Source organism: Micropterus salmoides, unplaced genomic scaffold (assembly GCF_014851395.1).
Source record: "Micropterus salmoides isolate LMB-PRFRI ecotype aquatic unplaced genomic scaffold, ASM1485139v1 Ms_hic_scaffold_10, whole genome shotgun sequence".
NCBI classification, from domain to species: domain Eukaryota; kingdom Metazoa; phylum Chordata; class Actinopteri; order Centrarchiformes; family Centrarchidae; genus Micropterus; species Micropterus salmoides.
The window spans coordinates 26,491,066-26,506,007 of record NW_024040041.1 but is presented as its reverse complement, the minus strand read 5'-3'; the positions used below and the strand labels follow the sequence as shown (position 1 = coordinate 26,506,007).

The 14,942-nt window shown below is 38.0% G+C and overlaps 1 protein-coding gene across 3 annotated transcripts in view; it reads left to right on the top strand.

The window, feature by feature from the left end:
- The window catches only part of asic2 (acid-sensing (proton-gated) ion channel 2), a 403,584-nt gene that overhangs the window by 339,756 nt on the left and 48,886 nt on the right, over nt 1-14,942 (top strand). The gene's annotated exons all lie outside the window — the stretch shown is intronic.

Sequence of the window (14,942 nt, the reverse complement as noted above, 5' to 3'; positions counted from 1 at the left end):
TATGGAGAAGAAGACAGATGCACAAATTAGGGCTTTAGAAAATACACATTGCTACTCAGCCTACTCACTGACTTCTTGGCTATGCAATAAGGCAGGCTGAATTGTACAGAACATCCACAAATTGTAAATGTAATCTTCCACTCGTAGTTAATGATGCATGCCGCCAAATTGAAGCCCAATCAAAACATTTCTTACCCCAAATGCTCATGGGGAGTCATGGCTGACCTCTGTTCTTACATTTTTATGTATATAGTATTAGTTTTTCTTTTTATCAATGATCAAGATATTTTCTAACACAGTTGTTTTTCATGTTTTTCACAGATTATTCAACTTGTTTCATGCTCCAGCTGTCAGTCACATAACATAGTGTATGCAGAACATGGACTGGACTTTAACTTCTAGAGCCCTAGATACCCAAAATAACTCATCCCACTTTTGAACTCGATTGTTGTTAACATATGGCAACTGACAAGACAAACAAGACAATCCAGGTGAGAGATGTCTCCAGTGGAAATGAAGCCTTGGATGACCTCTGTTACAGTGAAGACTGGTTCACATTGTTTTTCACAGTAAAAGACATTCACTCACACAATTTATGGAGGCCACAGTTCTGTGAAGTTGCAGACTATGTATGGCACATTAATTCATTGAGGTCAAAGTGACTTGGTGGTGCAGATATTAATCTGGAGCTGCATGATGCCTTACATGTGCTGCTGGGCCTCCTCACTGTCCTGTCACTGGATGTGCCTGCTGCACAATTATCCCAATCAGAGAGAAGACCAGCCTCAATAGTCGCCACGGCGAAGTAGAGCGGCTGAGTCACCACCACGGCTGGCCAGTAGCATCATTCACCGCATAGGGGGATTTTTTTTTATCCTTGTCAGAGTTAAATGTCAATGACACTGCTGCCCAAGGTGCACCACTCATGCTCGGGGACCACTATGCCTATTGACATTCAGCTCGTAGGGAGACTTCAATCAAATCACATCAGTCTCAGGCGATTCATCTACGCCCATACAGATACATGGCAGTGACAGAGAATAGAAGATATGGGAGTATTTTCACACATGGCTGATTTTAGTGTGAGCCTTGTTATGTCATCTAAAGGGCCGGTTGTGTCCCTAATTTCCTAAGATGTTTATCTTATCTTCTCCGTTGTATTTCACTCTTGTTCTCCTTTTCATTCATCCTCCCTCTCTCTTTTTGACTGACTGACTGAAGTACACACTCAGGCCTCAGTAGGCGTGACAGGAAATTGAGCTCAGGCTGGAGGTGCTGGTGATCCACTGGTGAATGTACATGTAGGACAGGTGGGCTTTTCACTGCGATCTGAAAGCCATGACAATCCTTGCATTTAAAGTCATTGCTTTTTAGTTTTATGTAATTGTTTTTATATAATTTCAAACAAGGCCTCCAAATTAAGGAAGGAAGGAAGTGATGAGTTGGGGTGCATTTCACACTGCTCTGCCCTCATTTCAACACATTGTCCATACAACTTGTGTCCACCATAGTTAGATTTGAATTCTGAGACAAAACTTGGTTTGTAAAACGTGCCATGCAGTTATTCTATGTTGTTCTGTGTACAATGACCCAAGAGCAAAGAAAAGTCGATTAACAATCAGGTTCCACTCGGGCGCTCCTCGACTGACAATTTAGATCGATGTTGGGGTGCAGCAAGTTAAAAGGCATTCATTTCTTCCAGCAGAATCGCCAAATACAATTCTAGCAAAAGAAAGACATACTGTACATTAATGTTACATAACTTGCTAACACACAACTTAGAAATTGTATCCTGACAAAACCTTTTTTTTACCTGTTCTTAAGTCATAAACACAGGAGAGAAAACTACACTGCTCAAAAAAATAAAGGGAACACTTAAACAACACAATGTAACTTCAAGTCAATCACACTCCTGTGAAATCAAACTGTCCACTTAGGAAGCAACACTGATTGACAATCAATTTCACATGCTGTTGTGCAAATGGAATAGACAACAGGTGGAAATTATAGGCAATTAGCAAGACGCCCCCAATAAAGGAGTGGTTCTGCAGGTGGTGACCACAGACCACTTCTCAGTTCCTATGCTTCCTTGGCGGTGGGTCAGTAATGGTGTGGGGTGGCATTTCTTTGGGGGGCCGCACAGCCCTCCATGTGCTCACCAGAGGTAGCCTGACTGCCATTAGGTACCGAGATGAGATCCTCAGACCCCTTGTGAGACCATATGATGGTGCGGTCGGCCCTGGGTTCCTCCTAATGCAACACAATGCTAGACCTCATGTGGCTGGAGTGTGTCAGCAGTTCCTGCAAGAGGAAGACATTGATGCTATGGACTGGCCCGCCCGTTCCCCAGACCTGAATCCAATTGAGCACATCTGGGACATCATGTCTCGCTCCATCCTGCTTTAGTCCAGGTCTGGGAGGAGATCCCTCAGGAGACCATCCGCCACCTCATCAGGAGCATGCCCAGGCGTTGTAGGGAGGTCATACAGGCACGTGGAGGCCACACACACTACTGAGCCTCATTTTGACTTGTTTTAAGGACATACATCAAAGTTGGATCGGCCTGTAGTGTGGTTTTCCACTTTGATTTTGAGTGTGACTCCAAATCCAGACCTCCATGGGTTGATAAATTTGATTTTCCTTGATAATTTCTGTGTGATTTTTGTTGTCAGCACATTCAACTATGTAAAGAAAGGATTATTTAATGAGATTATTTCATTCATTCAGATCTAGGATGTGTTATTTTAGTATTCCCCTTTATTTTTTTGAGCAGTGTATTTAGATCAAATGTAAACAAGGAATCTTTTTTTCCTCACTTGCCCCTCGGGGGCTTCCATAGAGTTCTGCATGCGTCTTCCAGCAGTATGCAGCTGAAGCAGGTGCTTCTTGTAAAAGCAAACCTCCAAGGGAAAAAGGAAGGCCGCGCAGCTGACCTCTCTGCGCTGACATAAGAAGAGTTTCAAGGATTCTCATTGTGCTCTGTAGTGAGGTTAAAGGAACTCTGCCATTCAGGTGTGCATACAACTTTCAAAAATCTGTACTTTACAGGCTCTGAAATACCTAAAAATGAATTATAATTGGAGAGGTCAGCTCTATTTTAACATTAATATACAATAAATTAATAAATATCCTCAGTATCAAACATTTACAGATGGAAAAAAATGGATGGTTAATTTTGCCCTTGAGGTTTTCATTCAAGTGATGCTATTACTGAGTTAACAGGTAAGTTCATACATTAGTGAGCCCCAGACCACAGTGCATGGCTGCAAGTAACATTGTACAAAGTAATTTATTTTCCATGAAGAACTGAAGAGGCTATTTTGTGAGTGTAGACCTGGATGTTAATGTTTTAAACAAAAACCTCTTCAGATGTATAATACTGTTGATTGCTGTAGTCCAGTAAGCCACGGTGAAGGACATTTTGTGAAAACCTAAATGTAATCCCCCCCCTGTATCAAGACAGATGTGTATGTGTGTGCATCGGCATGGCTGCATGTGTGTTTGATCAGACGCTAATTAAAAGTCAATTAGCCTGCAGCCCAGTGGGTGACTGACCCCTCTAAACACAAGAAGGATCGGGGATGGGAAAAGCTCCCCAAGCTCGTTATTTATCGTGACACTGTCCTTCTCCCTCTATTTACCGCAAGCTCCCACTTTCTGTCCACCTGTCTGCATCTGTCTCTCTGTGCGCTTCATTACTCTATATGTTACTCTACAATTCCCTTAATAATTATGTAAATACTATACCATAACATTTCCTTTAACTATGTAAATATAGTACATATCCACACTCCTTTATATTTTCTGTTCTTTTATATTTTTACCCTGATATGTATATACTTCTTTATATACTTTATATGTTTATTTATATTCCTTTGCTTTTTGTGCAATGTGTGCAACTGTGACACAGAGTTTCCCCTCGGGGATCAATAAAGTATTTCTCATTTCTTTGTTCCACGTAGCCACTGTGAAGCCACCCATTGGTTTGTGGACTACCATTTTGAAGGCTCGAGATTGGGCATTTTGGCCGTTGCCATCTTGGTTTTTTGGAAGTGAATATGTCTAATCATATTTGGATGAGAAGGTGCAGATAGCTCGCTTGGTTAGTAAGGTGCAGCCGTAATTCACAACAACACCCGACTCCAAGTCTCTGAGTGTCTTTTAGTACAACCGAACGCTCAATAAGACATTATTAGACCACCAAAATTTTGTAATTAACTTTTATGAACTGAAAAAAAGAGTCAAAGTTCTTAGACAAAAACACCGACAGCACAAAACAAGTTCAGTTAAATGTACACAGCACAGTGATACAATTCACCTCTATCCTGATTAATTTATCGTCTGTTTTCCTCTAAATGACAAAATGAACGTCATGCTGTATTGAAGAAGACTTGAAACTAACGATTGAGACCATAAACTCATTAGGAAAGTGTTTTTACGGAAGTAATAAATCAAGTGAGAAGTAGGTAGAAGTGGTATTTGGTCATCAATTCCAATGCTATCAGACTTCTTTTTTTAACCAGTTGAGTGGAGTGTAGAAAGAATGCAGCTTTAAGGCAGTTCAACATTGGCTTCACTTTTCAGACCCAGAGGTTGCTGCTTGCTACAGACACACAAGTTGACCATGTTTTGTTTTGCTGCACACTGGTGGAGCAATGTAACAAATGGCTGTCAGTAATTATCGCAATTCTTTGATGGAACCTCGCTGTCCCCAATGCTGAGGTTATATAGCTAACTCAGTGTTACGCTGGTAATTTATCAGTGGTTGAACACAACTTTGCTGTCAAGAATGCCAGAGGATGCTGTAGTAACACTGCATGAACAAAGATTTTTTATTTCTGTGACAGCTAACACAATACTTTCAGTAGCTATTATGCTTAAATAGCCAAATTACTTAACCATGTCTAGCATACACTTTTCTGTGACTGCCGCAACATGCTGATATTCCCCTCACACACCAGGAGAGACTCCTGGAGAGACTCCTGGTGTGTGAAGCCAGAGAGGCCACCTTTCTTAAAGAGGTAGTATTATTCTTTTTGGCTTTTGCCTCTCCTTTATTGAGGTTTTTATCTTTTTTGTGCATGTAACAGGTTTGCAAATTGAAAAAGCCCAAAGTCCACCCCAAAGGGAGTTCCCGTCTCCCACAGAAAACTCTGCTCTGAAGTTCTTGAAAACAGCTTGTTTGTAGTCCAGCCGTTTCCCTTTCAAAATGCGCATCATATGACGCTCGCCAAACGGCTACTCCGACATGCCCTCAAAAACACCAGTGGAAAAACACTGAGCTGCAGCACACACCTCTCCTCTCACTTCCAAACACTAGCTACCCTCCAGGCAGTCAATGGACATAAAGTTGTTACTGTGATGTAGATACAGAGCTCAGTTAAAACTTTATGGATGAAAGATACTTTTGTTACAGATTAATAACTCACCACTCTGGAACTCTTGCTCCAGTCCATGTTGATAAGCTGGTAAGGGGAACATATACAGCTGAACCGAAGCTGTGTTTACCGGCTTCTCACTGACCCGCCCTTCTCTGCTTCTAATTGGCTAGTAGTCCTTAATTAGAAACTGCGCTTGTGCAACTCCCAACAAAGATCATGTAGAGGCAACAAAGATCATGTAGAGGCAAGAAGTATCACTCCATAGCTAAGTGAAGCCTTCAACACACAGGGTGAATAGAGGAGCTGCAGAAATGTGCAGTATGACAAAAAATATGTTTTTTGAAAATTAAACCATGTAAATGTAAACCATGTTCTGGTACAACCCCTAAATAAGATTTTGAACCTGAAAATGAGCATAATATCACCTCTTTAAAGGGGGAAGCTCAGCTGGTAACACAGTGGAGTTAGGCTGTGGGTGTGCTAACCTACCTTGTTAAAAAAAGATAATAATTATATAATATAATATAATTATTAAGTGTTTATCTTCATAGACAGATAGGGGCAGTGGTGGAGGAAGTACTACTGCTACTCGAGGAAGTACTGCTATCATTTACAGTAAAAGTACTAATAACTAAGTATTTTACTGGCTTTCATTATGGATAAAACCTGTTGAATATTTTATCCATTATTTGATTGATTGTTTGATTTGTAAAAATTCTGAAACTAGTGAGAATTGGCAGGTGTACCAAAAAGTGAAGTTTTGGACCCTGTTCTATTCGTATTGGTGAATTACACTCAAGCCAGTTGTTTTTCTCCTCGCCTTAAAAACAGTGTACTGACTTTGGGTAAGAAATCAATGATGGATTGATTGATTGATTGATGACTCCCTGCATGGGTTTAATGGTTGTAGATTTGTTGAAATTGCTGGATGGGTATAAAACACTCAATCAACACACTCACCACATTTATTTTCCAATGTAAGTAATTGTTATTATTATTATTGGCTGTTGCAGTGAAGGTTGTCCAGAAGATGTTGCTAAATTCTGCTGGAGGACCAAAAGCTTGACAAGCGGACCATCTATCCTATTTACACTCCTCAGTAAGTTGAAGTCGGGGTGCAAATGTGAGATAAATGTAAAATTGTTCAATCAGGTATGGCAGTATAGGTTAAATATTGTCCTTGCGACCAGATGAAAAGGCCTCTGAAATTGATAAAACATGACAGAAACTAGTTCAGAAGGGACGAGGACAAGTTTGGCCATGACTGAAGACAGACTTAATGACCTCACAACGCTTTCCAAAATAACCCCTGGTCCCTGGCTAAACCTAAGATAGCAAAAGGAGATTCATGTCAGCTTGAGGGCCATACTCATGTAAATAAAAGAAGTTTGAGATAGGACAATAAACTTGAACTTCAACTAAATAAAGGATGTGATAAATAAAGTGAGAACTGACGAAGCTAAAGAACTCATATTGAGGACGGAGGAGCAAATGCACTGAGTCGAGGATGTTATGACCGAATTTAATTTGCAACAAATACATCAAGAGGATCAATGTAGAAGTAATAACATCAGGACATGTGGACTAGTATCCTGATTATGATCTGGTTTTTGGAGAATCCTGGTTATGTTTTGCGCATCGAATAAGGCCTAGTGGTTTTGAGAAACCTGGATATGCTACCTGGAGATACAAACCAGGAAACCTTGTCCAGATGATCAGAAACCTGGATAATGTAGTGATCATGTAAACAATTTATAATCAGGTTTCTCATGTTCCATGTAAATACAAATTTGATCAAAACCAGGATAAAACTCCAAACACATGTAAACACACTCAATATGTACAGATGTTAGTCTTAAAAAAGATCCGGTACACAGTCAATAAAAGCACAGAGCAAAGAGAGACAGCACAAATTTTTATCAGGATTGTTTCATCAGACAGGGGGCAACACTTTTGGTCTCCACCAACTCCTGACAGAAATATCTTGTCTGAACACATACAGTATGATGTCTGCGTTAAAAGTTAAAAGAATCGCATAAAAGATCACCTCACCAAGGGCTTCAAGTTTTGGGGGAAATTTCAATATCTTTAAGTCCCTCAAATTTAACAACACAGAGCATGCTAGTGTTTACCAAACGGTCTGGTCTGTGATGCTTTATATTAAAAGATAATAAAGAGATCAGAAGCGAAAGATTAAACATCAGGTATTCACTTCTCTCTAGGAGACAGTTTTAAGTTTGAAAAGTCTCCCAGTCACGTACTGTGAGGAGAAAGGTCACCGAGGTGACACCAGGTTTTCATTTTTGGAAAAATAAAATGAATCAATTAGTTGGGACAGATTGCTTCTCTGCTCAGCAGCTACACTCTTGATTGGTGATTTTTCATACCTACCCACACATCTGTATCACTTTCATCAGGAAAAATATTTGCCTGCTATGTTGAAATGAGGCTGTCATATTACAGCATGTACAATTAGATTTACCACCTGTTACTAGGTTCATTCCTCTATATCAAATATTTCCTGGTATGAGAGAGACATGTTTACCACATACCTCTCACACCACTGTCATTAAGCAAAGCACCTAGGTTTTGTTTCAACATTGTTGGGGACACTTATTAACCAGTTTTTTGGTTGTGGTGAATTTTTCTGTAACAGATGTCTGCCTTTTCCATATCAATTTATGTTGGAAATTGGTTAATTTATGTAAAGGTATTCAGGTGGCACTAAGGCTCTCATGCTTTCTTTATTGCTTTCAAATATGTATTCTCCCGTTGATCAACTTTTCCCTGCAGAGTCAATACACAAATGTAGCCACGATTTAGTCTTTTGTTTGGCGAAGTAACCTTTTTAAATGTGCATGTGGAACCTTGTCACCTCAGTGATAATGAGAATTAATTAAAAAATAATAATAATTATTAAAAATAATTAAAAACTCCTGGAATTGCTCCTGTATTTTTTTGCTAATTTTTAAAACTGTCTGCACATTAAAAATGTGTCCCATATATCTGCGTTCTCTGACATTTCAAAAATAAAGTCGTAATGTATGTTATTGCTCTGTGATATGGTATCATAGTATCCCCTTCAGACCGTCTGACATATGCTGAACCCCGTTTGGGACTTTACTAGATGAGACAAGTGTGGCTCTCTTTATTGGATGTGGAAAACTGAAACTAAGTGAAAGGACCTCTGATTCACCATGAATCCACACAAATGTTAACTTCAGTATCTCCGATAAAGTGCAGCTCGCAGCCGCTTCTGTGGGAAACATCCTGGAGAGCCAGGCCCAAACAGAGCAAACTTGTCTCTGAGTGAGGGGAATCAGAGGTACCGGTCAGTTTAAATAACTGCAGAATGCCAGAAAATACTAAAACATGTACATGTGACTCTGGGCAATTTATTATATTATGACCTTATTCTCGAAATATTACAACTTTCTTTCTGATAATGTTATCATCCAAGAGGTCAGTGGCCCTAATACTCCATCATAGTTGACAGACTACATTTCTGCCTTCGGTTTATGTTCTCTCGTTCATTTGTTGACTGTTAACCATTTTTGTACCAAATACAATGACTAGACACTGAAGGACAACATTGTTCATATTAAAACATTTTTATCAAATTTTTTGCTAGGGACAATTCAGTAGTCACTGGATATTGGTAGGGAAATTACTCCTACGTCCTTACCTAATTCTACAACTTAAGTGGCTGTAAAAGTAATATAAACATCCAACTTTTTTAGAACTTATGTGCTTTTTTCACTGTGTACTTTATTGTTCAATTACAGTACAAATGGCGAAAATGAATGTAAAGATAACACTGACATAAAGTGAGGTTAAGTTAATTTAAAAATTCCATTTCCATCAAGGAGAAAGTAATAATTAATCCACCTTGCATGTTACAAGTTATAGGCTTTAATTTGTTTTCTTGTCAATTTATCAGGCTACACTTAACGCGGGTTCTATAAGCATGTACATGTCTTGGTTTGACCTTTAACACACACAACAGAATATGGCTGATGTGCAGTAATTGGTTTAGCATCATGTATTTAAGAGAGCCTTCTATAATTTCTTTTCAAGGATGAATTATAGAATGAGAAATATGCAAATCAAGTCCCAAAACGTTTGTGATTTGACAGGATGGAAATATGAGGTGCCTCCACATGTGCATCAAATTCATAATAAGACATGTATGTTAATGTGATCTGCAGAACAATATTAAATTGTACGTTGTGCCTTCATACTGAGACCGGAGGGAGGGTTAGCACCTGCTTGTAAGATCCTCGTTCCAATTAGGCAAAGCATCCAAGCAGGCTTACGAGTACCCTTTTACCTCTCGCAGCAGTTGAGAGCTGTAAGTGTGCTTCCCCACAGTGATAACTGGACGAATTAAAGGACACTATCCCAATGGGTTACAAGCAAAGGAAGTGAGAAGTGGATCATCGGTTTTTATCAGTTCAGGATTTCACTTTGGCACGACTTTCCACAGGGCTGCATTAGAAAAAAATTAACATTTAGCGAGGAGTGCTTTCCTTATGCATAAAACCTACCAGAGGAGAGCCTCTGAAAAGGTTGTGAAAAGGCTTTCAGTGTAACTCCCGTCTTGACTTGGAACCATGGGACATGCCGGCTCTCTTGCTCAGTTTGAAATGCCTCATCAAGCATTCTCTCTTTGGGCAATTACAGCAGAGTGTGAAAGTGACTGAGGGCTGAGAAAGAAAACACAGGAGGAGGCAAACACCACCACCTGACTTTATCATTATTAATGAGGCTCCACCCAGGAGGCTGAGGATGGTGCTGGCAATATACAAGGTGTTTTCAAGGAGACATACATTAATAATACTTGCTGTTATTTTCAGAATATTGAACATTAGATTATTTAGTTGAAATGACTGCAATGAAATGACTGGGGAGGAGGAGCAGGTCCAGACATATTTTCTTTTTATTCCATGCACTCTTCGTCCCTCTTGCAACCTGGCGCCTTGATTAACCACAATGCAACTTGATTCAGTTGTGTTTGTAGTGGCGAATATAAGTTAAGTTAAAAATGACTACATATACAGATTTGTGTTCCATTATTGTTGAAAATGAAGGTGCACCTGTTAAAGGTCAAGTGTGTAATATAGGATGGATAAATTAATGGAAATGCAATATTATAGGCATAATTATGTTTTCAGTGGTGTATAAAGACCTTACATAATGAACTGTTATGTTTTTATTAACAAAGAATGAGCCATTTCTATCTACACACCCAGCTGGTCCCCTCCGCCGCCATGTTTCAGACAAACAGACAAACTGCTCAGAGGGTGTCTCATCACTACATTGAATGTGTACTAACAAGAAGTAGTATAAGTAGTTGTCTTGTTTTTTAGAAGTAAGAAGAGAAGGTAAATTTGTTGGCTGAACGACTGTGTCGGCCACCAGAGCTTCTGGGACGGGAGGGGAAGTGGTGACTGAGCCATTGGTTGCAATTCACAACCCTCACCCACTAGATGCCACTAAAAAACACACACTGAACCTTTAAATATGTTGTATATTGTAGACTGTTCCAACATAATTTCTACTTACTAGCTTTCAACCATACCACATGGTCTTCATCAGTGCATGGAGTTTGCTTATTTAGCATTTAGGACTTTTAGTGTGTGTGGGCTTGAAAATTCTTGTTGACAATGAAAGACATTGCAGCTGAGCAAATTCCACCTGTTGATGAGGACCTTGTGATATCAGGCTTACTTTAAGTTGTAATTGTTGTTGAGGATTGTTTTGTATTTTCATGTTTCAAGAAGGAACTTTCATGTTTGTGTGTTTGTGTCTATAATTTTGCATTTTACATTTCATTTTTGCTCTGAACTCACAGTTTAACCACGTGGACCCTGGCACCTATTTCCAGGAAAAAAACCTAAAATAACATACCCAAAATAAATCAGTAATATCTAAGGAATATAAATCCATTGTACATTAACACATTTATTTTACCATTACAGACTACATGGAGATGAAATACAGAAAAAATATATTTTCATCCTCGCCTGGTAAAAAAAAAAAAAAAAAAGCTATTTTAATGTAATAAACCATCAAGACCATCATAAGGTAGATTATAATACACCTGGAATACAACTAACTGTAAATGTGATGAAAAGAAACTGATATACAACAGTTACTACACAATCTTTCAAAAATAATTTTTTGGCCATATTTACTGTTTATATGTGCACTTTTATTGGGAGTTATTTTCAAAACATTATTTCTCTCCATATAACCACGTTCGAAATAACATGAAGCTTCCAAGACATTGAAATATTGATAAAAACTGTCAATATATATGACCAAAAGCACCCATGCTTTACAGGCGATAGCCTACAGGGCTGCAAGTGGTCTCTTTCTCTTCGTATACGCCTCTAGTGGCTGTAGGAATTATGACAGTCTTCCTGAAGAAAGAGAGGAAGTACCGTGATGTTATTATAGAACTACAAAGAACACAGAGGGTGGAGGTCGGTTTGGATGAATAGAACAACAAAACATCGGACAGCCGCTGTTGTTTCCTAACCTTGCCCAAGTCATTATTATCCATGACAACAAAGGTCCAAACCTTAAGAAGATCAATTTTAATATTTATCTAAAATTGAGTTCTTTGTACCTAAACCTAACCACTCTTAACCATAGTGATGTCAGATCATAAAACTGGTTTATTCCTCCAATATTGATTTGAAACAGTTTTGAAAGCCACAGACAAATGATATTGTCCTGCCGTTAAAAGTCATAAAACCTAAATGAACCCACACATTAAATAAACATATATCTTCATATAAACTTCACCCATCTGCTATCCTTAACCAACCTACAGTTTGACCCCATCACTAGTATTCTATGTGGATTCTGGTCTCATTAGTACCCATTAAATTAATTAGTATTCATTAGTTTCCTTCCTAAAGGTTCAAATGATTTGATCACAATTATTTTCTTAGGATTTAAAAATGTCTTTTAAAAACATCTCATAAACTTAGTAGAATATGTGTAATGGATTTGCATTTCAGTAATGGATTTCATTGCAGTAAACAGTGGTCATTTAATAGGACTAACTAACATTTGTCGCTGTCTGTCAACACCTCATACTGGACAACACCTACAATGCCCACCCTTGTTTTCTTTCTCATACAATTAGGTAATTGGTGTTAGTTATGAACCAGCATAAAGAGATAAAATGATGAATGAAATGGACTGGTGTGTGTGTGGCATTACAACACAGGTTTGCTCCATAAATAAGGGCCATTTTAATGAGTAATGATAAGACCGTAAAAACAGACGGAGGGAAACGAATTGAAAAAATACAGAGATGGCATACAAATACAAACAAAAAAAAGAACAACGAGTTAACATTATCTCTAAAATCTGCAATACACATGGATCACATTTATGCGTTGTGGCAAATAAACAGTTTGAACTGTATTCACTTGTGAGACTGTTTGTTTGTGAGAATAATTTGATTATGTTATTAACTCATTTAAGTGTTTTTATAACAAATGAGAGGCTGCTCTTTTAATTTCTTCTATAGTGTTCACTTTTTCACTTCGAAGGCTTGGACACTTGTTTTCCATTTGTCATCTCAGACACTGACATCCAGTGCCAAATATTCATACAGCACATATACCCCTTAAATTTCACTCTTAATGTCAGCAACCAACTACAGCCTTGCTGCATTCAGTCTGTGTCAGTAGTGGGAAGCTCATTAATCACTCTCTATTCCAATAAAGATTATTATTCATTACACAGAGGCAATGCCCTGCCCACATGCATGGGGCAACAATATATATGTCAATGTCAGCCTGTAGCTCTCAGGTTATTTATTTATTTATTGTTATCATTCCCCCTGTGGGAATGCATCCTATTATTTGCTCCAGGCGACCATTTTTCTTGCTTTGCCTGATCTTTGCAGAGGCATAATGAATGTTAGTGTGAGGAATCCCACCGGCACACCTGCTGATGATGATAAAGGCTCATTGGAGGGCAGATATGTTGAGTGTTACCCCATTCTAATGACAAATGCTGCACTGAACCAATGACACCGATTCACGATCTCTGGGCTAAATAAAATGGACATATTTACTCATGATATAACATTTAAAAATGTTGCTGCTGTAGATTTCAAGACGACTAACGACTCCAGTCGCCTGGAGTTTCAACAAACATAATGGGATTTATGTATTGATTTGATATCTTTTCTCTTCTATTTTCTTCTTACCACACTATGGTTTTGTGTCATTTATAGACCCTCATCTGAGATGCACTATTTTCATTGTTCCCTTTCAGAAGATTAATTCTTCTACCTTTACAATTAAGATAAAAGAAGATAAACTTGTATTGATCCCCAAGGGTGGAATGCAGGTGTTGCAGCAGCACAATGACTTGCCAATAAGATATAAGTACAGATAGAGAAGACATAAATAAATAAGAAGTAAAACAGAATAAAAATAACAAAAAATTAGAATAGAAATAAAAAGTAGAAGTTACACAGCAAGCAGTGCACATACTGTACATCCGTGATCAGTGTTGCTGCACCTTAAACTAATCTTAATGCAAAGCGACAGAGCAGTGTGATCAGTAGCAGGAATACAGCAAAATACAGTTGATACTAGACACCTGATGTAGTGTAGTATGGATCACATGAGATAATATATTACGTGTACTACATTACATTGTACTGTAATATTGTATGTATATGTGAGTGTAAACGTAATATGGTTAACTACTAAAACAGCTAAGAATAAAAAGTCTAACTATGCCTGTATTAATATATTAATAATGCAAAAGAGTATAATTTAATAATATATTAAAATATAGTGGAGTTTAGATTGATAATATAGAGTAATTTTGTGCCTCTTAGCATTTAAATTAAAAAAAGTAACTGATTGGTCAATTAATTCATAGATTAGTTGATTGAGAGAATGTTAACCACTTACAATTTTAATAGATGGTTACTTGTCTTAATTTAACAAATAAAAATACCAAAAATTTGCTGGATCCACTTCTCAAATATAAGCATTTGTGGATTTTTTTGCTTTGGTTTGTTTGTTTCCAACAACTGTTGATTGTGGAGTTTTGTATTGGACAATCACTAATATTTGACAATTTATAGACTCAGCAATTAATTGAATAGGCCTGCAAATAATATTCAGTTATATTTGATAATAAAAATAATTATTAGTTGTATCCAAACTGGAAAAATGTTCTTATTTAGTAATATATACTCAAGCACCCAGTTGTTACTCTTGTAAAAAAAAATGTACATAATGGAACACCTCTGGGCTCAATAAACCGCCAGATGCAGACAGACCTACATATATCATTTCACACACTTTCACTGTAGCTAGTTATTTAAAGTTTTATCCTGCCATTGCAAGTCAGTGTACAACATTGACATCCATCCAAAGTGTCTGCTGGGAAGGCTCCAAGTATAACTAACAAATGCAGAGTTTAAACCCCAGACCAAAATATTTCTCATCAAAATAAAATAGCAAAACCAAAACTAAACTCCACATGAGCAAGGAAGAAGAATTTCTCAGCAGA